Source organism: Artibeus jamaicensis, unplaced genomic scaffold (genome assembly GCF_021234435.1).
Source record: "Artibeus jamaicensis isolate MK-2021 breed Jamaican fruit bat unplaced genomic scaffold, CSHL_Jam_final contig_432, whole genome shotgun sequence".
Classification (NCBI taxonomy): domain Eukaryota; kingdom Metazoa; phylum Chordata; class Mammalia; order Chiroptera; family Phyllostomidae; genus Artibeus; species Artibeus jamaicensis.
The window spans coordinates 16,118,307-16,141,842 of NW_026521828.1; the positions used below are offsets into that span (position 1 = coordinate 16,118,307).

The 23,536-nt window shown below is 47.7% G+C and overlaps 1 long non-coding RNA gene across 2 annotated transcripts; it reads right to left on the reverse strand.

The window, feature by feature from the left end:
* Positions 1-348: 348 nt before the first annotated feature.
* On the reverse strand, positions 349-22,401 carry LOC128627526 (uncharacterized). 2 transcript variants are annotated; one of them, XR_008391750.1, is made up of 8 exons: positions 22,299-22,401; positions 16,535-16,686; positions 15,914-16,080; positions 12,092-12,243; positions 11,472-11,638; positions 7,660-7,811; positions 7,039-7,205; positions 349-486 (listed from the first exon to the last, which is right to left on the reverse strand). It is a non-coding gene; the product is annotated as an uncharacterized LOC128627526 (long non-coding RNA). The 2 variants fall into 2 exon arrangements; XR_008391749.1 differs by having other exon boundaries at positions 11,425-11,638.
* Between the last annotated feature and the right edge of the window lie 1,135 nt (positions 22,402-23,536).

The window sequence follows — 23,536 nt, forward strand, 5'->3', positions numbered from 1 at the left end:
CCTTTATTAATTATTTATGATGTCATAAGTTTGAGGTGGCATTTAAGAACATTATTCACAGTTAATTTATTCATACATAGTATCATAAATGAAAATTACTACTTTTTAAAAATGCAATTTCAAATTTATTATTCCAAACACATTTTGAGTCAAGTCTATTTTAATCTCAGTATTTCAGATAAAAAATCACAAAATGCAAGTTTTAGACATTAAAATGACCACCTAGTTTGGGCACTTCTAAAATTTTAGACGTTGAAGTATATACACTTTCATCTCTAAATATCCTCTGTGAAAGTACAAATAAACTCAAGGAGGCTTTGGCTAAACCTGAAAAAGAAATGAGCTATCTGACCAGTGTTTCTAATCAGGTTTTATGCAAGTGACTATGTGGAACTTGACTGTGCGGGGTCTAGTCACATGTCCTTTTATGGCACAAACCACTGATGGTGAAGATACTGGTGATGGACACCACAGTGGAGCCAGCACCTGAAATGAGAACAAATAGAAGAAGACACAAATTAAGATTGACTTGGAGCAAATCTAGGATTCTGCCATGCCTTACTCACTCACAAACTAATATTCTCCAATTAAACCTATACTCTGTAGAAACATGAGGTTTTTCTTCTGGATACAAAAGTCACTCCCTTTTTATATGGTCCTGTGTCCCATCCTGATCGATCCCACTAGTCACCATTCAAAAAATGTCACCAGATGCAAAAAAATAAAAAAAACACCCACTAGGAAAATACCATAAAAGACTTACGACAAGGGATTTCAAATAATGAATCTTACAATTTCCTGAGTCTTCTACTGAAACTGAGGTAAAGATTTTATTATGCCCTCTTTGATAGTGTTCCAAGTTGTCTTAGAATGTGTTTGCATTAGCAGGTATATAACATATGGCTTCCAAAGTGAAGCATATTCAAAATCATATGAAAAATCTGAGTGGTGCTTGGAAATTTGGCTGTTTGTGCAAATGCCTTACCTGGCTACTGCAAAACATCAACCAGGACCCCTAAAATGGCAAGACAAGTTTCTATAAAGTAGCTTTTCATGTTCTTCTTGAAACTCATAATGGCCACAGGTAAATAAGCATAAAGAAAAGTAATTTATAAAAACTTGAAATTATGAAATACAACAACCTCAGTTAGGCTAACTGCATATTTGGCAGAAAATGCACAAGAAAAAATCTGCCATGACTTATCTATTTAAGTCATCTAAAATTAAACAAGGTTTAAAAAAAGTATTTTTCAATACAGCACCCATCCCGCCCCCCCCCCCCCCCCCTTCCACCCCCTTAGTTCTCGTTACTGTGTCCTTTCTATTTGTTCCTCCAAATCCCTCCCCCTTTTACCCTTAAAAACAAGGTTTATTTTTCACCATCCATTTTTTAGACATGCAAACTGTGCCTTATAAAAATATGAAGACACTCCCATGACACAAACTAGATGTTGGCAGAGTCACCTTGAGCCAAGGAAATGACCAGTGCTCACTTTCAGAAAAACAGGTCTGCAATGTGTTGTTATGTGTTGTACCATAAAAGTCAGAACTCATGAAATCATATAAACGATGCTTGTTAATAGGAAGATTCCTGTCATACAAGACATTATCTCAAACAATTAAACCTGAAATGAGGCTGTGGATGAACAAAAGCTTAATGAAGTATGCATATATGTAAAGCAGCCTGGAAAAGATTCATCTTTAGGTCTGTTTTGCTGGAACTCACACAGGGACATTCAGATGGATTTCTCAGTTGGATCTAAGGGGCACAGAAGCAAGAACACTGATCTGCTATCTGATTGCTCCTGTAGCAGTTGTTTCACTCAAATCCTTGAGGCTCTCATGATGCCTATAGGTTTCTTTTTAACCATCTTTCAGAAAAGCAAATTTTCTTCCATCCCTGCAAAGAGTGCCAGGAGCCTCATAACCAACAAAAGTACCAGGATTCTCTTGTGGGCTTTCATTACTTTTGCAAGTCAATTCCAGTTCAAGTAACAACTAGAATCCATACATGTCTTCTTCGGGTGTGACATTGCAGTCAAAATCTCGATTACAAAGCCAATATCAACAACTGGTCTTGTTGCATTTATGCAAAAACACCTTATGTCATCATTCACTCCCTCACAATGCCAAATTCTAAAGGTATCAGAAAGAAACAAAAAGATGAAGTATGAAGAAAAATCTTTTTCCTTGTTCACTTTCAAATGAAGAATGGAAATTCAACCTTCCTTGGAATCCTTAGCTTCCTTTTCAGTGCAGAAACAAAGAAAATTTTAAAACAAAAAGTTCTAGAACAATAGACAGGAAGAGACATTCTCTTACACAAAGGCACTCATTAGAGCCCTGCAGAAATATGATTCTTCCAGCCATGTCTCCTGGCAGAGACATGCTGCTTTTCCTCGCCCTGAAACAACACTCCGACGCAAATGACCATTCCTGGGTCCTGAATGACAAACGCGTTCTCACTATCTGGTCAGATGTGAGCTTTCCTAGGTTTCCACATACACACGGGACCTGACTAGAAACAGAACAAATGGAAGAGACATCCTGCTTTCCCACAGGTTGAAGGTATAATCAAACCTAATGAGCCTTCCTGGGTCCGCAGTGGCAAAAACATGCTAGCAAACAACATAAAAGCGACCTCTCCTAGGTCAGAATGTGATCCCACTTTTCTTAGGGGTCACATTACAAAAGATTTCTGATCAGAAACAAAACAAACGTGAAAATTTGGTCTTTTTCCAAGAAAACAGAAAACAAACAGTTCACATTTTCTCTACTTCAGGTTTAAAAATGTCACATCTCTTACATACAATAATACACACCAAGTTTTAACCATCGTTCACTCTTAATCCTCGTTTCTTTCCCACATAGAAAGGACTATATTTTAACTAAGTACTAAGCCACAGTATGTGCCAGTAAAAATCCCTTAGAAGTACAGCTACCTTTCACAAGAAGTTTCGAGATTCACAGGGACATCCTGCAGCTTTCTGAAGCTTACAGCTTGCAAACACCCTATGAATCAGATGCTCACTTTTGGACCCAAATTTGTGACTTTCAGAACCGCAGCAATTCCTATCAGAACCAGTTTCACAGAGAACATGAGTGATGTGGTGCCCACACTGCAGCAGCTGAAGCCTGCTCTCTGAAGAGAACCCTTAGCCAACCCGCTTTCCTGATTTCAAATACAGGCACAAAAGCACGCCAGGTCGTCTAAGATGACAACACCAAAGTACCCTGGGGTGTGGAAGATGCTGATGAACTAACAAAATAGGTCACAAGTAAGGGCCATGCCCATACTTGATTCCCCTCCATAAACAGGCATTCACATGGCTCAACCTCCATTTGACCCAAAATGCTTCAGCCCCCCTGTACGGAAAGTGACATGAGACTTGAGTCAAACTCCATATGCAGAAAGTTGGGTTCCACTGGCAGAGGAAAAGTGAAGGTCGCAGCCCGTGACTTGCTGGTCCATCACCAACATACTTATAGGCTTGGGTTACAGAGCCTAAGGTTTCCCTTTCCACCCAAACCTGAATACAGCTTCCCTTACTGCTACCTGGAATCACCAAAACTGCAAGTGAGCAAATAGGTCCTACGTGGAAGTAGTATGGTGAAAAAAACATGATCCAAAACTCCATTATTGCAAAATGGTGCCAAAGAACCAAGTGTTCAACCAAAATTCCTTCACTTCTCTGCTCCCTCCCCACTTCTTGCCTTTCGTAGCGTGATTAGGTTACCGATGCCCTCAGGAATGCAGAGAACTACTAGAGACTGGAAAAAGTCAGAAAGCACACACAATAGCAACTGAGGTGTTCATCTTTTCACATACAATTACTGTCCCAAGAGAATTTCCCAAAAAGGTTACAGTGAAAAGAGCACACATAAAGGGCAAAGGAGGGTAGCCCTAGACTGTTCCATGAAAAACCATCCATGGGCTGCACTGTATGCTGCCAGAGAGGAAAGACAATTCTCAATGGCAGAGATTTGTCCATAGAAAAGGTAAGGTTGGCACTTCCGCCAAGATGGAGGCATAGGTGGATGTGCCGTGCCTTCTCACACAACCAAGTTTAGAGACAACTAAATATTAGCAACAGAAAACACAGCCAGAACACGGAAAATTGAACTTGTTGGAAGTCCGTTAACAACAAATTCTTCAGCCTGACCGGTAAGGGGCGAAACCAGCAGCTGGTCAAGCGGGGTTGCACAGGAGGACTCGGTCAGACAGACAGACTCAGGCGCAAGGAATCCAGATGCATGGAATCCAGGTGCAGGGCTGGACCTAGTGAGCGACTGAGCGAGCGACCAGATGAGCGACCTCGGGGGAGACAGCGGAGGAGCGGTGCTGCATATTGACTGTGGTCACGCATTTGTGCATGGGTGGACAGGCAAGGGAGTGGGAGGTCGGACCGAGGCCTGGCGGGTCCTGCTGCTAAGGGCAGTGGAGGGCGCCACCATTTCTCTGCTCTGACCCCGCCTCCACATACAGCATCATAACCCAGCGACTCTGAGTGGCCTGGCCCAGGGGAACCACCTAAGGTGCTGCTTCTCACCCAGATGTCAGAAACAACAGAGGGGGTCTTCATTTCCCTGCTCTGACCATGCCCCCACATACAGAATCACAACCCAGCGACCTGGGAGTCCAAGGCGCCCCTTTTCACACTTAAAGGGCACGAACAGACCAAATTTGGCGCAAGATCTCAAAGCCCCAGAACCTATAGATCTAAGCAATGAATAAATAGCAAAACTCTCAGACGCACAGTTTAAAACACTGGTCATCAGGATCCTCACAGAACTGGTTGATTATAGCCACAAATTAGACAAATATATGAAGGCGAAACTAATTGAAATGAATGGAATTGCACAGGACACCAATCGCAATGAAAAGGAAACTGGGACTCAAATCAATGGAGTGGACCAGAAGAAAGCAAATAATGGCCAAACAGAAAAGAGTCAAGAAGCAAGAATTCAAAGAAGTGAGGAGAGTCTTAGGAACCTCCAGGACATCTTTAAACGCTCCAACATCCGAATTATAGGGGTACCAGAAGGGGGAAAGGAACAGCCACCAGTGGAAAACTTATTTGAACAAATAATAAAGGAGAATTTCCCCAATCTGGCAAAGGAAATAGACTTCCAGGAAATCCAGGAAGCTCAGAGAGTACCAAAGAAGTTGGACCCAAGAGGGAACACACCAAGGCACATCATAATTCCATCAGCCGAGATTAAAATGAAGGAGAGAATCCTAGAAGCAGCAAGAGCTAAGGGGACATTCACCTACAAAGGAGTCCCCATCAGACTGTCAGCAGATTTCTCAAAAGAGACCTTACAGGCAAGAAGGGGCTGGAAAGAGGTATTCCAAGTCAGGAAATCCAAAGACCTACAACCAAGATTGCTCTATCCAGCAAAACTTTCATTTAGAATGGAAGGACAGATAAAGTGCTTCTCAGATAAGATTAAATTCAAGGAGTTCATCATCACCAAGCCCTTATTCTATGAAATGTTAAAGGCACTTATCTAAGAAAAAGAAGTTAAAGAAACATGAACAGTGAAAGGACAACAAACTCACAGTTATTAACAACCACACCTAAACCGAAAGCAAAATGAAAGGACAACTAAATCAGGAATGGAAACATAGAAATGAAGATCTCAAGGAGGGTTAGCAAAAGGGCAGTGGGAGGAGGAGAAGAGGGGAGAAGGTATAGAAAATAAGTAGCATAGACAGTAGATAGAAAATAGAAGGGGGGGCAAGAATAGCATGGGAAATATAGAATCTAAAGGAATTGAGACACATGGTCATAAACCAAAGGGGGGGTAATGGTGAAGATGGGGTGTAGGCTGGAGGGGAATGAAAGGGGGAATAGAACAACTGTAACAGCATAATAAAAAAAAATTTAAAAAAAAGAAAATAAAGTCTATTAACTAATATACAGACTTAAAGTAGTGACCGAACACCTTCATTGATATTTGACAGATTTGTGGATCCCCACAGAACCCCACTGTGCTGCCTTAACGCCCTGTACTCATTCAGGGTACCATATCTCTGGCAAAGAAGCACCCATTGGTGTTTCAGGCCACTGACACCATCAGCTGTGCCCCAGTCAAGGAAGGGTCTCCAATGAACCCAAAGTCCTAGGGCATTCTCTCATGGCCAACTGCCAAGGGTTCTTTCAAGCTCCATCCAGGTGAAGTGTCTCCTGGCCCCCAGGCCCCATGGCCAGAGGGAGCACCCCAAAGCCACCAGGTGCTTTTATCCTCAGGCTGCAGATATCCCCACTCTGATATAACCTCATGGTACCTCTCTCCATCACAGCTGCGTGGGTCCCCACTCTACTCAAAAGTGTGTGGCTCTCTCCCTGCACTGCCACAGCCACAGCCACAGCCACGTGGGTCTCCCTCAATGGCTGCCGGGTGTGGGTTCAAATCCCCCTGCCAGTCTTCTTCTGTGCCTCCTTTTCGAACACAACCTGCAATCCGTGACACCTGCCAGCATCCACGTGTTACTCCCAGTTTAATGGTTGCCATCCTGGGTGTGCACAGGTGTTTTCCCACATCACGGAGCCAATCTACTCTCACCTCTCTCTTACCCAGGCGCTGTCACCTAGGCTACCTGCCCCCAGTTACATCTCAGGGACAAGTCCCTTGCCAGCCCCCTTGCCTGGGCGATGACCACAGCTATTTCACCTATCTGTGCAGCAAGAGAAAGGTTCTACATGTGTTTGGTAACCATGCTGTGGTTTAGCTGCAAAGCTGTGGCTGTACTAAACAGCTCTGTATGTCCTGCTGCAGGTGTCCCTTTCCTCAAGGCACACCTGAGTGAGAAGGAAGGTGTGAGCACAGCTCATCTGCATTTCTGATATCTTCTGCACACCCTGAGTCCAGGGCCCCATTCCAAATACCTATTTGCAGTACCCTATGGCTACACCAGGTAGCAATCCCTCCCTTCAGATATGCAACCACTTTATAATCATATCAAGGGAAGTAATGAAGTACTCACTCTTCTTCTAACTGCCTCAGGCCGGACATGGACATCGTCCTACCTACCCTTGGGACCGAGGTGCCCTCAAAGCAGGTGCCATTAAGCACACACGAAGTCCTTCCTGTCAGGAAAAGGACCTTTCAGAATCCTGGTCACGTGGCTGTCTCCAGGAAGTCTAGGGCTTGGTGTCCAAGCGCTGGCTGTACTGGGCAGCTGGCATCCTTGTCCTATTCTGCAGGTGACACAATTGGAAAGAGAGCTGCAGACACCATGCAATCATAACCACTGAAAGAAGAAGCCGGGGACTTAGTTTAAGATTGTCTCGTCTGGAGGAAGAAGTATGAGGCAGGCTACGCCTAGGCAAAACCCTTGTGTCCCACTCTACTTCACTCAGGCTGAGGACAATACATTAGGGTTTCCTTCCCTTCTGATATCTGCGCCCTTTCTGTACAAACCATCCAGACAGAGAAGGGCAAATCAGTTTGAACGTGAAGCCCACGGACCTCCCGAACCCTTCCCCAACCCAACCCCTTAGTTCCCACACACCACTGAGTCTCAGGAGGGCCATGACCGAGACGGGCTGCTCACCTGAGGCCTCAATTGCAACCAATCACTCAGGGCATCAGGTCATCGGTATACACCTTATGAAAAATGAAGGACACACAGGTCTATTCACACAACCATACCCGAAACAATCTCTGGGCCTGTGGCGCTTTCTCTTGAAAACACATGCAGTTTCAAGGCCCTCCTCTCAATGACACTTAACAGTAGCCACTTGGCAGGTCCTCTGCACCTGTCCATGGTCCATCTCTGGTGATATTACCATCCCGCTTTCAACCTGCAGATGAAAGCAAACTTTCAACACAGGTACACGAGCCACTCTGAGGTCCAATATTGAGCATTTGGATTGTCCTTCAACTGCCATTTCTCTCCTTCAGATCACCCTCCATGGGGTGATTAATCAGGGGACTAATTTGCATCCGCTTTGATATTTGACTGTTCCTAGGCTTGGACACACCAAGGGCAGCCTGGATCACCTAGGATCTTTTAGTCTCCTTTGCTGGAACTCACAGAGGGAAAATTCACACTGACTTCTCAGTCCGCCCCTAGGGGCACAGAAGGAGGGCCACGCATCTGCCATCTGGCTGCTCCTGGACCACTTGTTGCACTGAAATCCTTGAGACTTCCATGATGCCTATAGCTTTCCTTTTACCCATCTTTCAGAAAAGCAACCTTTGCTCCTTCCCGGCAAAGACGGCCTGGAGCCGCATCACCAACCAAAGTACCACGCTTCTCTTGTGGTCTTTTGCTAGCTTGGCAAGCCAATCCCACTAAGCTGAAAACCAGAATCCATACATGGCTCCTTCGGGTGTGACATTCCAGTCCAAATCTCACTTACCAAGCCACTATCAAACACTGGTCTCCTTGGGTTTATGCAAAGAAACCTTAGGTCATCACTCACTCCTTCGCAATGCCAAATTGTAAAGGGATCACGAAGAGAGAAGAAGACAAAGCATGAAGAGCCATAATGTTCATGGCTCTTTTCTGCTCGTGCACTTTCCAATGCAGAATGGAACTTCATCCTTCTGTGGAATCCTCAGCTTCCTTTTCAGAACCGACACACAAAAATCTAAAGCAGGGAGTCCAGAACATTAGACAGGTAGAGGCCTTCTCTTGCACAAAGGCGCCCACTGTGGCCCAGCAGAGTCATGCTCCTTCAGGCCCTGTCTCCTGGCAGAGACATGCTGCTTTGCCTCGGCCTGAAACACTCCTCAGTCCCAAATGACCCCTCCTGGGCCTAAGTGGCAAGGGCACTCTCCCCACTGGTTACAGGCCTCCTTTCCCAGGTCTTCACATAAGCAGGGGTTCTGATTAGAAACAGATTGTTTGCTGCTTTGCCTCAGCTTGAAAGTCTCATCACCCCTAAGGAGCCAGCCTGGGTCACCAGTGGCAAAGACATGCTACCCTACCACTTCCAGCCTACCTCTCCTAGGTCGTCAAGGGGCCTTCCTTAGGAGTCACAATACAGAAGGTTTTGATCAGACAGAACACCCACGTCAGAAATTGGCTCTTTTCACAAGGAATCAGAAAACAAGGACTTGATGGTTTCTCTACTCCAGGTTGAAACTGTCACATCTCTTATACACAACGTTACACACCCACATTTAACCATCCTTCACTTTTAATCCTGGTTTCTATCCACCATAGGAAGGACTATATTTTAACTATGTACTGAGCCACAGTGTGTGGCAGCAAAAAGCCCTTAGTAGTACAACTACCTTTCACAGCAAGTTTCGAGATTCAGAGGGACAGCCTGCAGCTTTCTGAATCTTACAGCTGGCAAACACCCTATGAATCAGATGCTCACATTGGGACACGAATGTGTGACTTTGAGAACCACAGCAATTCCTGTCAGACACAGTATCACAGAGAACATGACTGATGCGGTGCCCACACTGCAGCAGCTGCGGCCTGCTCTCTGAAGAGAACCCTTAGTCAACCACCTTGCCTGATTTCCATATAGAGACGCCCAAGCACACCAGGTCGCCCAAGATGGCAACACCAAAAATACCCTGGGGTGTGGAAGACGCTGATGCCCAAACCAAATAGGTCACAAGAGAGGGCCATGCCCATGCTTGATTCCCCTCCATAAACAGGCATTCACATGGCTCACCCTCCACCTGACCCAAAATGGCCTGACCTCGACTCTGGTTTAACACCCCCGGTATACAGAAAGTGACACGAGACTTGAGGCGCCCTCTATGTGCAGAAAGTTGGGTTCCACTGGCAGAGGAAAAGTGCAGGTCCCAAGCCCCTGACTTGCTGTCCAATCCCCAACATACATGCCGGCTCAGGGTTACAGATCCTAAGGCTTCCCTTTCTCCCCAAACCTCAATACAGCTTCCTTTACTGCCACCTGGAATCAGCCAGACTGCAAGTGAGCAGACAGGACCTACTTGGGAGCAGCATGGTGAAAAACCATGATCCAAAACTCCATTATTGCAAAATGGTGCCGAGGAACCAAGTGTTCAACCAAAATTCCCTCACGTCTCTGCTCCCTCCCCTTTTCCTCTCCTGCTTGCCTTTCCTAGCGTGATTAGGTGACCCATGCCCTCGGGACTGCAGAGATCTACTGGAGACTGGGAAAAGTCAGCAGGCTCACACAATCGCAACTGAGAGGTTCATCCTTTCACAGACAATTATTGTCCCACGAGAGTTTCCCACAAAGGTTACAGTGAAAAGAGCACGCATACAGGGCCGGGGGGGGGAGCCCTAGAATGTTACATGAAAAACCTTTTCTGGGCTACACTGTCTGCCGCCAGAAAGGAAAGACCACCCTTAATGGCAGAGATTTGTCCTTAGGAAAAATAAAGTCTATTAACTAATATACAGACTTAAAGTAGTGACCGAACACCTTCATTGATATTTGACAGATTTGTGGATCCCCACAGAACCCCACTGTGCTGCCTTAACGCCCTGTACTCATTCAGGGTACCATATCTCTGGCAAAGAAGCACCCATTGGTGTTTCAGGCCACTGACACCATCAGCTGTGCCCCAGTCAAGGAAGGGTCTCCAATGAACCCAAAGTCCTAGGGCATTCTCTCATGGCCAACTGCCAAGGGTTCTTTCAAGCTCCATCCAGGTGAAGTGTCTCCTGGCCCCCAGGCCCCATGGCCAGAGGGAGCACCCCAAAGCCACCAGGTGCTTTTATCCTCAGGCTGCAGATATCCCCACTCTGATATAACCTCATGGTACCTCTCTCCATCACAGCTGCGTGGGTCCCCACTCTACTCAAAAGTGTGTGGCTCTCTCCCTGCACTGCCACAGCCACAGCCACGTGGGTCTCCCTCAATGGCTGCCTGGTGTGGGTTGAAATCCCCTGCCAGTCTTCTTCTGTGCCTCCTTTTCGAACACAACCTGCAATCCGTGACACCTGCCAGCATCCACGTGTTACTCCCAGTTTAATGGTTGCCATCCTGGGTGTGCACAGGTGTTTTCCCACATTACGGAGCCAATCTACTCTCACCTCTCTCTTACCCAGGCGCTGTCACCTAGGCTACCTGCCCCCAGTTACATCTCAGGGACAAGTCCCTTGCCAGCCCCCTTGCCTGGGCGATGACCACAGCTATTTCACCTATCTGTGCAGCAAGAGAAAGGTTCTACATGTGTTTGGTAACCATGCTGTGGTTTAGCTGCAAAGCTGTGGCTGTACTAAACAGCTCTGTATGTCCTGCTGCAGGTGTCCCTTTCCTCAAGGCACACCTGAGTGAGAAGGAAGGTGTGAGCACAGCTCATCTGCATTTCTGATATCTTCTGCACACCCTGAGTCCAGGGCCCCATTCCAAATACCTATTTGCAGTACCCTATGGCTACACCAGGTAGCAATCCCTCCCTTCAGATATGCAACCACTTTATAATCATATCAAGGGGAAGTAATGAAGTACTCACTCTTCTTCTAACTGCCTCAGGCCGGACATGGACATCGTCCTACCTACCCTTGGGACCGAGGTGCCCTCAAAGCAGGTGCCATTAAGCACACACGAAGTCCTTCCTGTCAGGAAAAGGACCTTTCAGAATCCTGGTCACGTGGCTGTCTCCAGGAAGTCTAGGGCTTGGTGTCCAAGCGCTGGCTGTACTGGGCAGCTGGCATCCTTGTCCTATTCTGCAGGTGACACAATTGGAAAGAGAGCTGCAGACACCATGCAATCATAACCACTGAAAGAAGAAGCCGGGGACTTAGTTTAAGATTGTCTCGTCTGGAGGAAGAAGTATGAGGCAGGCTACGCCTAGGCAAAACCCTTGTGTCCCACTCTACTTCACTCAGGCTGAGGACAATACATTAGGGTTTCCTTCCCTCTGATATCTGCGCCCTTTCTGTCCAAACCATCCAGACAGAGAAGGGCAAATCAGTTTGAACGTGAAGCCCACGGACCTCCCGAACCCTTCCCCAACCCAACCCCTTAGTTCCCACACACCACTGAGTCTCAGGGGGGCCATGACCGAGACGGGCTGCTCACCTGAGGCCTCAATTGCAACCAATCACTCAGGGCATCAGGTCATCGGTATACACCTTATGAAAAATGAAGGACACACAGGTCTATTCACACAACCATACCCGAAACAATCTCTGGGCCTGTGGCGCTTTCTCTTGAAAACACGTGCAGTTTCAAGGCCCTCCTCTCAATGACACTTAACAGTAGCCACTTGGCAGGTCCTCTGCACCTGTCCATGGTCCATCTCTGGTGATATTACCATCCCGCTTTCAACCTGCAGATGAAAGCAAACTTTCAACACAGGTACACGAGCCACTCTGAGGTCCAATATTGAGCATTTGGATTGTCCTTCAACTGCCATTTCTCTCCTTCAGATCACCCTCCATGGGGTGATTAATCAGGGGACTAATTTGCATCCGCTTTGATATTTGACTGTTCCTAGGCTTGGACACACCAAGGGCAGCCTGGATCACCTAGGATCTTTTAGTCTCCTTTGCTGGAACTCACAGAGGGAAAATTCACACTGACTTCTCAGTCCGCCCCTAGGGGCACAGAAGGAGGGCCACGCATCTGCCATCTGGCTGCTCCTGGACCACTTGTTGCACTGAAATCCTTGAGACTTCCATGATGCCTATAGCTTTCCTTTTACCCATCTTTCAGAAAAGCAACCTTTGCTCCTTCCCGGCAAAGACGGCCTGGAGCCGCATCACCAACCAAAGTACCACGCTTCTCTTGTGGTCTTTTGCTAGCTTGGCAAGCGCCAATCCCACTAAGCTGAAAACCAGAATCCATACATGGCTCCTTCGGGTGTGACATTCCAGTCCAAATCTCACTTACCAAGCCACTATCAAACACTGGTCTCCTTGGGTTTATGCAAAGAAACCTTAGGTCATCACTCACTCCTTCGCAATGCCAAATTGTAAAGGGATCACGAAGAGAGAAGAAGACAAAGCATGAAGAGCCATAATGTTCATGGCTCTTTTCTGCTCGTGCACTTTCCAATGCAGAATGGAACTTCATCCTTCTGTGGAATCCTCAGCTTCCTTTTCAGAACCGACACACAAAAATCTAAAGCAGGGAGTCCAGAACATTAGACAGGTAGAGGCCTTCTCTTGCACAAAGGCGCCCACTGTGGCCCAGCAGAGTCATGCTCCTTCAGGCCCTGTCTCCTGGCAGAGACATGCTGCTTTGCCTCGGCCTGAAACACTCCTCAGTCCCAAATGACCCCTCCTGGGCCTAAGTGGCAAGGGCACTCTCCCCACTGGTTACAGGCCTCCTTTCCCAGGTCTTCACATAAGCAGGGGTTCTGATTAGAAACAGATTGGTTGCTGCTTTGCCTCAGCTTGAAAGTCTCATCACCCCTAAGGAGCCTGCCTGGGTCACCAGTGGCAAAGACATGCTACCCTACCACTTCCAACCTACCTCTCCTAGGTCGTCAAGGGGCCTTCCTTAGGAGTCACAATACAGAAGGTTTTGATCAGACAGAACACCCACGTCAGAAATTGGCTCTTTTCACAAGGAATCAGAAAACAAGGACTTGATGGTTTCTCTACTCCAGGTTGAAACTGTCACATCTCTTATACACAACGTTACACACCCACATTTAACCATCCTTCACTTTTAATCCTGGTTTCTATCCACCATAGGAAGGACTATATTTTAACTATGTACTGAGCCACAGTGTGTGGCAGCAAAAAGCCCTTAGTAGTACAACTACCTTTCACAGCAAGTTTCGAGATTCAGAGGGACAGCCTGCAGCTTTCTGAATCTTACAGCTGGCAAACACCCTATGAATCAGATGCTCACATTGGGACACGAATGTGTGACTTTGAGAACCACAGCAATTCCTGTCAGACACAGTATCACAGAGAACATGACTGATGCGGTGCCCACACTGCAGCAGCTGCGGCCTGCTCTCTGAAGAGAACCCTTAGTCAACCACCTTGCCTGATTTCCATATAGAGACGCCCAAGCACACCAGGTCGCCCAAGATGGCAACACCAAAAATACCCTGGGGTGTGGAAGACGCTGATGCCCAAACCAAATAGGTCACAAGAGAGGGCCATGCCCATGCTTGATTCCCCTCCATAAACAGGCATTCACATGGCTCACCCTCCACCTGACCCAAAATGGCCTGACCTCGACTCTGGTTTAACACCCCCGGTATACAGAAAGTGACACGAGACTTGAGGCGCCCTCTATGTGCAGAAAGTTGGGTTCCACTGGCAGAGGAAAAGTGCAGGTCCCAAGCCCCTGACTTGCTGTCCAATCCCCAACATACATGCAGGCTCGGGGTTACAGATCCTAAGGCTTCCCTTTCTCCCCAAACCTCAATACAGCTTCCTTTACTGCCACCTGGAATCAGCCAGACTGCAAGTGAGCAGACAGGACCTACTTGGGAGCAGCATGGTGAAAAAACCATGATCCAAAACTCCATTATTGCAAAATGGTGCCGAGGAACCAAGTGTTCAACCAAAATTCCCTCACGTCTCTGCTCCCTCCCCTTTTCCTCTCCTGCTTGCCTTTCCTAGCGTGATTAGGTGACCCATGCCCTCGGGACTGCAGAGATCTACTGGAGACTGGGAAAAGTCAGCAGGCTCACACAATCGCAACTGAGAGGTTCATCCTTTCACAGACAATTATTGTCCCACGAGAGTTTCCCACAAAGGTTACAGTGAAAAGAGCACGCATACAGGGCCGGGGGGGGGAGCCCTAGAATGTTACATGAAAAACCTTTTCTGGGCTACACTGTCTGCCGCCAGAAAGGAAAGACCACCCTTAATGGCAGAGATTTGTCCTTAGGAAAAATAAAGTCTATTAACTAATATACAGACTTAAAGTAGTGACCGAACACCTTCATTGATATTTGACAGATTTGTGGATCCCCACAGAACCCCACTGTGCTGCCTTAACGCCCTGTACTCATTCAGGGTACCATATCTCTGGCAAAGAAGCACCCATTGGTGTTTCAGGCCACTGACACCATCAGCTGTGCCCCAGTCAAGGAAGGGTCTCCAATGAACCCAAAGTCCTAGGGCATTCTCTCATGGCCAACTGCCAAGGGTTCTTTCAAGCTCCATCCAGGTGAAGTGTCTCCTGGCCCCCAGGCCCCATGGCCAGAGGGAGCACCCCAAAGCCACCAGGTGCTTTTATCCTCAGGCTGCAGATATCCCCACTCTGATATAACCTCATGGTACCTCTCTCCATCACAGCTGCGTGGGTCCCCACTCTACTCAAAAGTGTGTGGCTCTCTCCCTGCACTGCCACAGCCACAGCCACAGCCACGTGGGTCTCCCTCAATGGCTGCCGGGTGTGGGTTCAAATCCCCCTGCCAGTCTTCTTCTGTGCCTCCTTTTCGAACACAACCTGCAATCCGTGACACCTGCCAGCATCCACGTGTTACTCCCAGTTTAATGGTTGCCATCCTGGGTGTGCACAGGTGTTTTCCCACATTACGGAGCCAATCTACTCTCACCTCTCTCTTACCCAGGCGCTGTCACCTAGGCTACCTGCCCCCAGTTACATCTCAGGGACAAGTCCCTTGCCAGCCCCCTTGCCTGGGCGATGACCACAGCTATTTCACCTATCTGTGCAGCAAGAGAAAGGTTCTACATGTGTTTGGTAACCATGCTGTGGTTTAGCTGCAAAGCTGTGGCTGTACTAAACAGCTCTGTATGTCCTGCTGCAGGTGTCCCTTTCCTCAAGGCACACCTGAGTGAGAAGGAAGGGGTGAGCACAGCTCATCTGCATTTCTGATATCTTCTGCACACCCTGAGTCCAGGGCCCCATTCCAAATACCTATTTGCAGTACCCTATGGCTACACCAGGTAGCAATCCCTCCCTTCAGATATGCAACCACTTTATAATCATATCAAGGGGAAGTAATGAAGTACTCACTCTTCTTCTAACTGCCTCAGGCCGGACATGGACATCGTCCTACCTACCCTTGGGACCGAGGTGCCCTCAAAGCAGGTGCCATTAAGCACACACGAAGTCCTTCCTGTCAGGAAAAGGACCTTTCAGAATCCTGGTCACGTGGCTGTCTCCAGGAAGTCTAGGGCTTGGTGTCCAAGCGCTGGCTGTACTGGGCAGCTGGCATCCTTGTCCTATTCTGCAGGTGACACAATTGGAAAGAGAGCTGCAGACACCATGCAATCATAACCACTGAAAGAAGAAGCCGGGGACTTAGTTTAAGATTGTCTCGTCTGGAGGAAGAAGTATGAGGCAGGCTACGCCTAGGCAAAACCCTTGTGTCCCACTCTACTTCACTCAGGCTGAGGACAATACATTAGGGTTTCCCTCCCTTCTGATATCTGCGCCCTTTCTGTACAAACCATCCAGACAGAGAAGGGCAAATCAGTTTGAACGTGAAGCCCACGGACCTCCCGAACCCTTCCCCAACCCAACCCCTTAGTTCCCACACACCACTGAGTCTCAGGAGGGCCATGACCGAGACGGGCTGCTCACCTGAGGCCTCAATTGCAACCAATCACTCAGGGCATCAGGTCATCGGTATACACCTTATGAAAAATGAAGGACACACAGGTCTATTCACACAACCATACCCGAAACAATCTCTGGGCCTGTGGCGCTTTCTCTTGAAAACACATGCAGTTTCAAGGCCCTCCTCTCAATGACACTTAACAGTAGCCATTTGGCAGGTCCTTTGCACGTGTCCATGGTCCATCTCTGGTGATATTACCATCCCGGTTTCAACCTGCAGATGAAAGCAAACTTTCAACACAGGTACACGAGCCACTCTGAGGTCCAATATTGAGCATTTGGATTGTCCTTCAACTGCCATTTCTCTCCTTCAGATCACCCTCCATGGGGTGATTAATCAGGGGACTAATTTGCATCCGCTTTGATATTTGACTGTTCCTAGGCTTGGACACACCAAGGGCAGCCTGGATCACCTAGGATCTTTTAGTCTCCTTTGCTGGAACTCACAGAGGGAAAATTCACACTGACTTCTCAGTCCGCCCCTAGGGGCACAGAAGGAGGGCCACGCATCTGCCATCTGGCTGCTCCTGGACCACTTGTTGCACTGAAATCCTTGAGACTTCCATGATGCCTATAGCTTTCCTTTTACCCATCTTTCAGAAAAGCAACCTTTGCTCCTTCCCGGCAAAGACGGCCTGGAGCCGCATCACCAACCAAAGTACCACGCTTCTCTTGTGGTCTTTTGCTAGCTTGGCAAGCCAATCCCACTAAGCTGAAAACCAGAATCCATACATGCCTCCTTCGGGTGTGACATTCCAGTCCAAATCTCACTTACCAAGCCACTATCAAACACTGGTCTCCTTGGGTTTATGCAAAGAAACCTTAGGTCATCACTCACTCCTTCGCAATGCCAAATTGTAAAGGGATCACGAAGAGAGAAGAAGACAAAGCATGAAGAGCCATAATGTTCATGCTTTTTCTGCTCGTGCACTTTCCAATGCAGAATGGAACTTCATCATTCTGTGGAATCCTCAGCTTCCTTTTCAGAACCGACACACAAAAATCTAAAGCACGGGAGTCCAGAACATTAGACAGGTAGAGGCCTTCTCTTGCACAAAGGCGCCCACCGTGGCCCAGCAGAGTCATGCTCCTTCAGGCCCTGTCTCCTGGCAGAGACATGCTGCTTTGCCTCGGCCTGAAACACTCCTCAGTCCCAAATGACCCCTCCTGGGCCTAAGTGGCAAGGGCACTCTCCCCACTGGTTACAGGCCTCCTTTCCTAGGTCTTCACATAAGCAGGGGTTCTGATTAGAAACAGATTGGTTGCTGCTTTGCCTCAGCTTGAAAGTCTCATCACCCCTAAGGAGCCTGCCTGGGTCACCAGTGGCAAAGACATGCTACCCTACCACTTCCAGCCTACCTCTCCTAGGTCGTCAAGGGGCCTTCCTTAGGAGTCACAATACAGAAGGTTTTGATCAGACAGAACACCAACGTCAGAAATTGGCTCTTTTCACAAGGAATCAGAAAACAAGGACTTGATGGTTTCTCTACTCCAGGTTGAAACGGTCACATCTCTTATACACAACGTTACACACCCACATTTAACCATCCTTCACTTTTAATCCTGGTTTCTATCCACCATAGGAAGGACTATATTTTAACTATGTACTGAGCCACAGTGTGTGGCAGCAAAAAGCCCTTAGTAGTACAACTACCTTTCACAGCAAGTTTCGAGATTCAGAGGGACAGCCTGCAGCTTTCTGAATCTTACAGCTGGCAAACACCCTATGAATCAGATGCTCACATTGGGACACGAATGTGTGACTTTGAGAACCACAGCAATTCCTGTCAGACACAGTATCACAGAGAACATGACTGATGCGGTGCCCACACTGCAGCAGCTGCGGCCTGCTCTCTGAAGAGAACCCTTAGTCAACCACCTTGCCTGATTTCCATATAGAGACGCCCAAGCACACCAGGTCGCCCAAGATGGCAACACCAAAAATACCCTGGGGTGTGGAAGACGCTGATGCCCAAACCAAATAGGTCACAAGAGAGGGCCATGCCCATGCTTGATTCCCCTCCATAAACAGGCATTCACATGGCTCACCCTCCACCTGACCCAAAATGGCCTGACCTCGACTCTGGTTTAACACCCCCGGTATACAGAAAGTGACACGAGACTTGAGGCGCCCTCTATGTGCAGAAAGTTGGGTTCCACTGGCAGAGGAAAAGTGCAGGTCCCAAGCCCCTGACTTGCTGTCCAATCCCCAACATACATGCCGGCTCAGGGTTACAGATCCTAAGGCTTCCCTTTCTCCCCAAACCTCAATACAGCTTCCTTTACTGCCACCTGGAATCAGCCAGACTGCAAGTGAGCAGACAGGACCTACTTGGGAGCAGCATGGTGAAAAACCATGATCCAAAACTCCATTATTGCAAAATGGTGCCGAGGAACCAAGTGTTCAACCAAAATTCCCTCACGTCTCTGCTCCCTCCCCTTTTCCTCTCCTGCTTGCCTTTCCTAGCGTGATTAGGTGACCCATGCCCTCGGGACTGCAGATCAGTACTGGAGACTGGGAAAAGTCAGCAGGCTCACACAATCGCAACTGAGAGGTTCATCCTTTCACAGACAATTATTGTCCCACGAGAGTTTCCCACAAAGGTTACAGTGAAAAGAGCACGCATACAGGGCCGGGGGGGGGAGCCCTAGAATGTTACATGAAAAACCTTTTCTGGGCTACACTGTCTGCCGCCAGAAAGGAAAGACCACCCTTAATGGCAGAGATTTGTCCTTAGGAAAAATAAAGTCTATTAACTAATATACAGACTTAAAGTAGTGACCGAACACCTTCATTGATATTTGACAGATTTGTGGATCCCCACAGAACCCCACTGTGCTGCCTTAACGCCCTGTACTCATTCAGGGTACCATATCTCTGGCAAAGAAGCACCCATTGGTGTTTCAGGCCACTGACACCATCAGCTGTGCCCCAGTCAAGGAAGGGTCTCCAATGAACCCAAAGTCCTAGGGCATTCTCTAAGATGGCCAACTGCATAGGTGGAGATGCCTTGCTTTCTCACACAACCAAATTTAGAGTCAACTAAATATTAGCATCAGAAAATACAGCCAGAACACAGAAAAATTGTACTTTTTGGAAGTATGATAACAACAAATTCTTCAGCTTGTCTGGTAAGCGGGGCAAAACCAGCAGCTGCCTGTGCGAGGTTGCACAGGAAAACTTGGTCAGAGAGACTCAGGCATGGCACCCAGGCGCAGAGTGTCAACAGGTGGACCTAGTGAGCAACCCAGTGAGCGACCACGGGGAACCAGTGAGAAAGCAGGGCGGAGATTTGGCTGTGGTCGCGCATTCCTGTGCATATAGACCAGCGAGGGAGTGGGCAGTTAGATGGGACCCAGCAGGCCCCAGGTGCAAGCAAGCAGCAGCAGAAGGCGCCGCCATTTTCCAGCTTTGACCCCGCCTCCACATACAGAGTCATAACCCAGTGACCTGAGTGTCTCTGCTCTGGCGAACCACCTAGGACTCTGCTCCTCACCCAGCGGTGCAAAACAGCAGAGGGTGCCAGCATTTCCCCGCTCTGACCACGCCCCCACATACAGCCTCACAACCCAGTGACCTGGGAGTCCCAGACTCTGCTCCTCATACTTAACAGGTATGAAGAGACCAAAAATGGCTCAAGAAGATCTCAAAACCCCAGAGCATATAAATCTAAGCGATGAAGAAATAGCAAAACTCTCAGACGCACAGTTTAAAACACTGGTGATCAGGATGCTCACAGATCTGCTTGATTATAGCCACAAATTAGAGAAACATATGAAGGCAAAACTAATCGAAATAAATAGAATTGAACAGGAAACCAATAGTAATGGAAAGGAAACTGGGACTCAGATCAATGGAGTGGACCAGAAGAAAGCAAATAATGGCCAAACAGAAAAGAGTGAAGAAGCAAGAATTCAAAAAAATGAGGACAGTCTTAGGAACCTCCAGGACATCTTTAAACGCTCCTACGTCCGAATTTCAGGATTACCAGAAGGAGGAAAAAAACACCCACCAGTGGAAAACTTATTTGAACAAATAATAAAGGAGAATTTCCCCAATCTGGCAAAGGAAATAGACTTCCAGGAAATCCAGGAACCTCAGAGAGTACCAAAGAATTTGGGCCCAAGAAGAAACACACCAAGGCACATCATAATCCCATTAGCCGAGATTAAAATGAAGGAGAGAATCCTAGAAACAGCAAAAATTAAGGGGACAGTCACCTACAAAGGAGTTCCCATCAGACTGTCAGTGGATTTCTCAAAAGAGACCCTACAGGCAAGGGGCTGGAAAGCGGTATTCCAAGTCATGAAATCCAAAGACCTACAACCAAGATTACTCTATCCAGCAAATTTTCATTTAGAATGAAAGGACAGATAAAGTGCTTCTCAGATAAGATCAAATTCAAGGAGTTCATCATCACCAAGCCCTTATTATATGAAATGTTAAAGGGACTTATCTAAGAAAAAGAAGTTAAAAAAAAGATGAACAGTGAAAGGACAGCAAACTCAGAGTTAGTAACAAACACACCTAAAAACAAAAGGAAACTCAAAGGACACCTAGATCAGGAGTGGAAACATAGAAAATAAGATCTCAAGAAGGGTTTGCAACAGAGGAGTAGGAGAAAAAGAAGGGGGGAGAAGGTACAGAAAATAAGTAGCATAGATGGTAGATAGAAAATAGATGGGGGAGAATAGTATGGAAAATATAGAATCCAAAGAACATGAAGCACATGGTCATAAACTAAAGGGGGAGTAATGGTGGAAACGGGGGGTAGGATGGGGGAAAACAGAACAAGTGTAATGGCCTAATCAATAAAAAATAAAAAATTACAATTAATATTAAAATTAAAAAAATTGATAAAGATAGAAATGAGAAAAATCCCCAAAACACACAAACACACACGCACAAAGAAAAACAAAATCCTACAGCATTATCTCATGGCCTACTGCCAAGGGTTCTTTCACGCTCCATCCAGGTGAAGTGTCTCCTGGCCCCCAGGCCCCATGGCCAGAGGGAGCACCCCAAAGCCACCAGGTGCTTTTATCCTCAGGCTGCAGATATCCCCACTCTGATATAACCTCATGGTACCTCTCTCCATCACAGCTGCGTGGGTCCCCACTCTACTCAAAAGTGTGTGGCTCTCTCCCTGCACTGCCACAGCCACAGCCACGTGGGTCTCCCTCAATGGCTGCCGGGTGTGGGTTCAAATCCCCCTGCCAGTCTTCTTCTGTGCCTCCTTTTCAAACACAACCTGCAATCCGTGACACCTGCCAGCATCCACGTATTACTCCGAGTTTCCTGGTTGCCATCGTGAGTGTGGACAGGTGTGGCCCCACATCACGAAGCCAATCTTGTCTTACCTCTCACCCAGACCCTGTCACGTAGGGGACCTGCCCCCAGTTACATCTCAGGGAGAAGTCTCTTGCCAGCCCCTTTGCTTGGGCAATGGTCACAGCTATTTCACATATCTGTGCACCAAGAGAAAGGTTCTAGATGGGTTTGGTGAAAGTGCCCTGGATAGCTGAGAAGCTGTGGCTGTACTAAACAGCTCTGTATGTTCCTGCTCCATGTGTCTCTTTCCTCAAGGCACACCTGACTGAGAAGGGAGGGGTGAGCACATCTCATCTGCATTTCTGATATCTTCTGGACACCCTGAGTCCAGGGCCCCATTCCAAATCCCTATTTGGAGTCCCCTATGGCTACACCAGGTAGCAATCCCTCCCTTCAGATATGCAACCACTTTATAATCATATCAAGGGTCAATAATGAAGTACTCATTCTTCTTCTAACTGCCTCAGGCCGGACATGGACATCGTCCTACCTACCCTTGGGACCGAGGTGCCCTCAAAGCAGGTGCCATTAAGCACACACGAAGTCCTTCCTGTCAGGAAAAGGACCTTACAGAATCCTGGTCAGGTGGCTGTCTCCAGGAAGTCTAGGGCTTGGTGTCCATGGGCTGGCTGTACTGGGCAGCTGGCATCCTTGTCCTATTCTGCAGGTGACACATTTGGAAAGAGAGCTGCAAACACCATGCAATCATAACCACTGAAAGAAGAAGCCGGGGACTTAGTTTAAGATTGTGTCGTCTGGAAGAAGGAGTATGAGGCAGGCTACGCCTAGGCAAAACCCTTGTGTCCCACTCTACTTCACTCAGGCTGAGGACAATACATTAGGGTTTCCCTCCTTTCCGATATCTGCGCCCTTTCTGTCCAAACCATCCAGACAGAGAAGGGCAAATCAGTTTGAACGTGAAGCCCACGGACCTCCCGAACCCTTCCCCAACCCAACCTCTTAGTTCCCACACACCACTGAGTCTCAGGGGCGCCATGACCCAGACGGGCTCCTCACCTGAGGCCTCGATTGCAACCAATCACTCAGGGCATCAGGTCATCGGTATACACCCTATGAAAAATGAAGGACACACAGGTCAATTCACACAACCATCCCCGACACAGTCTCTGGGCCTGTGGGCCTTTCTCTTGAAAAAAAACATGCAGTTTCAAGGCCCTCCTCTCAATGACACTTAACAATAGCCATTTGGCAGGTCCTTTGCACCTGTCCATGGTCCATCTCTGGTGATATTACGATCCCGGTTTCAACCTTCAAATGAAAGCAAACTTTCAACACAGGTACACGAGCCACTCTGAGGTCCAATATTGAGCATTTGGATTGTCCTTCAACTGCCATTTTTCTCCTTCAGATCACCCTCCATGGGGTGATTATTCAGGGGACTAATTTGGATCCGCTTTGAAATTTGACTGTTCGTTGGCTTGGACACACCAAGGGCAGCCTGGATCACCTAGGATCTTTTAGTCTCCTTTGCTGGAACTCACACAGGGAAACTTCACACTGACTTCTCAGTCCGCCCCTAGGGGCACAGAAGCAGGGTCACGCATTTGCCATCTGGCTTCTCCTGGACCACTTGTTGCACTCAAATCCTTGAGACTGTCCTGGCTGGTGTAGCTCAGTGGATTGAGCGCGGGCCTGCGAGCCAGACAATTGTGGTTCGAATCCCAGTCAGGGCACATACTGGGTTGTAGGCTGGTTCCCTGCAGGCCAGTTC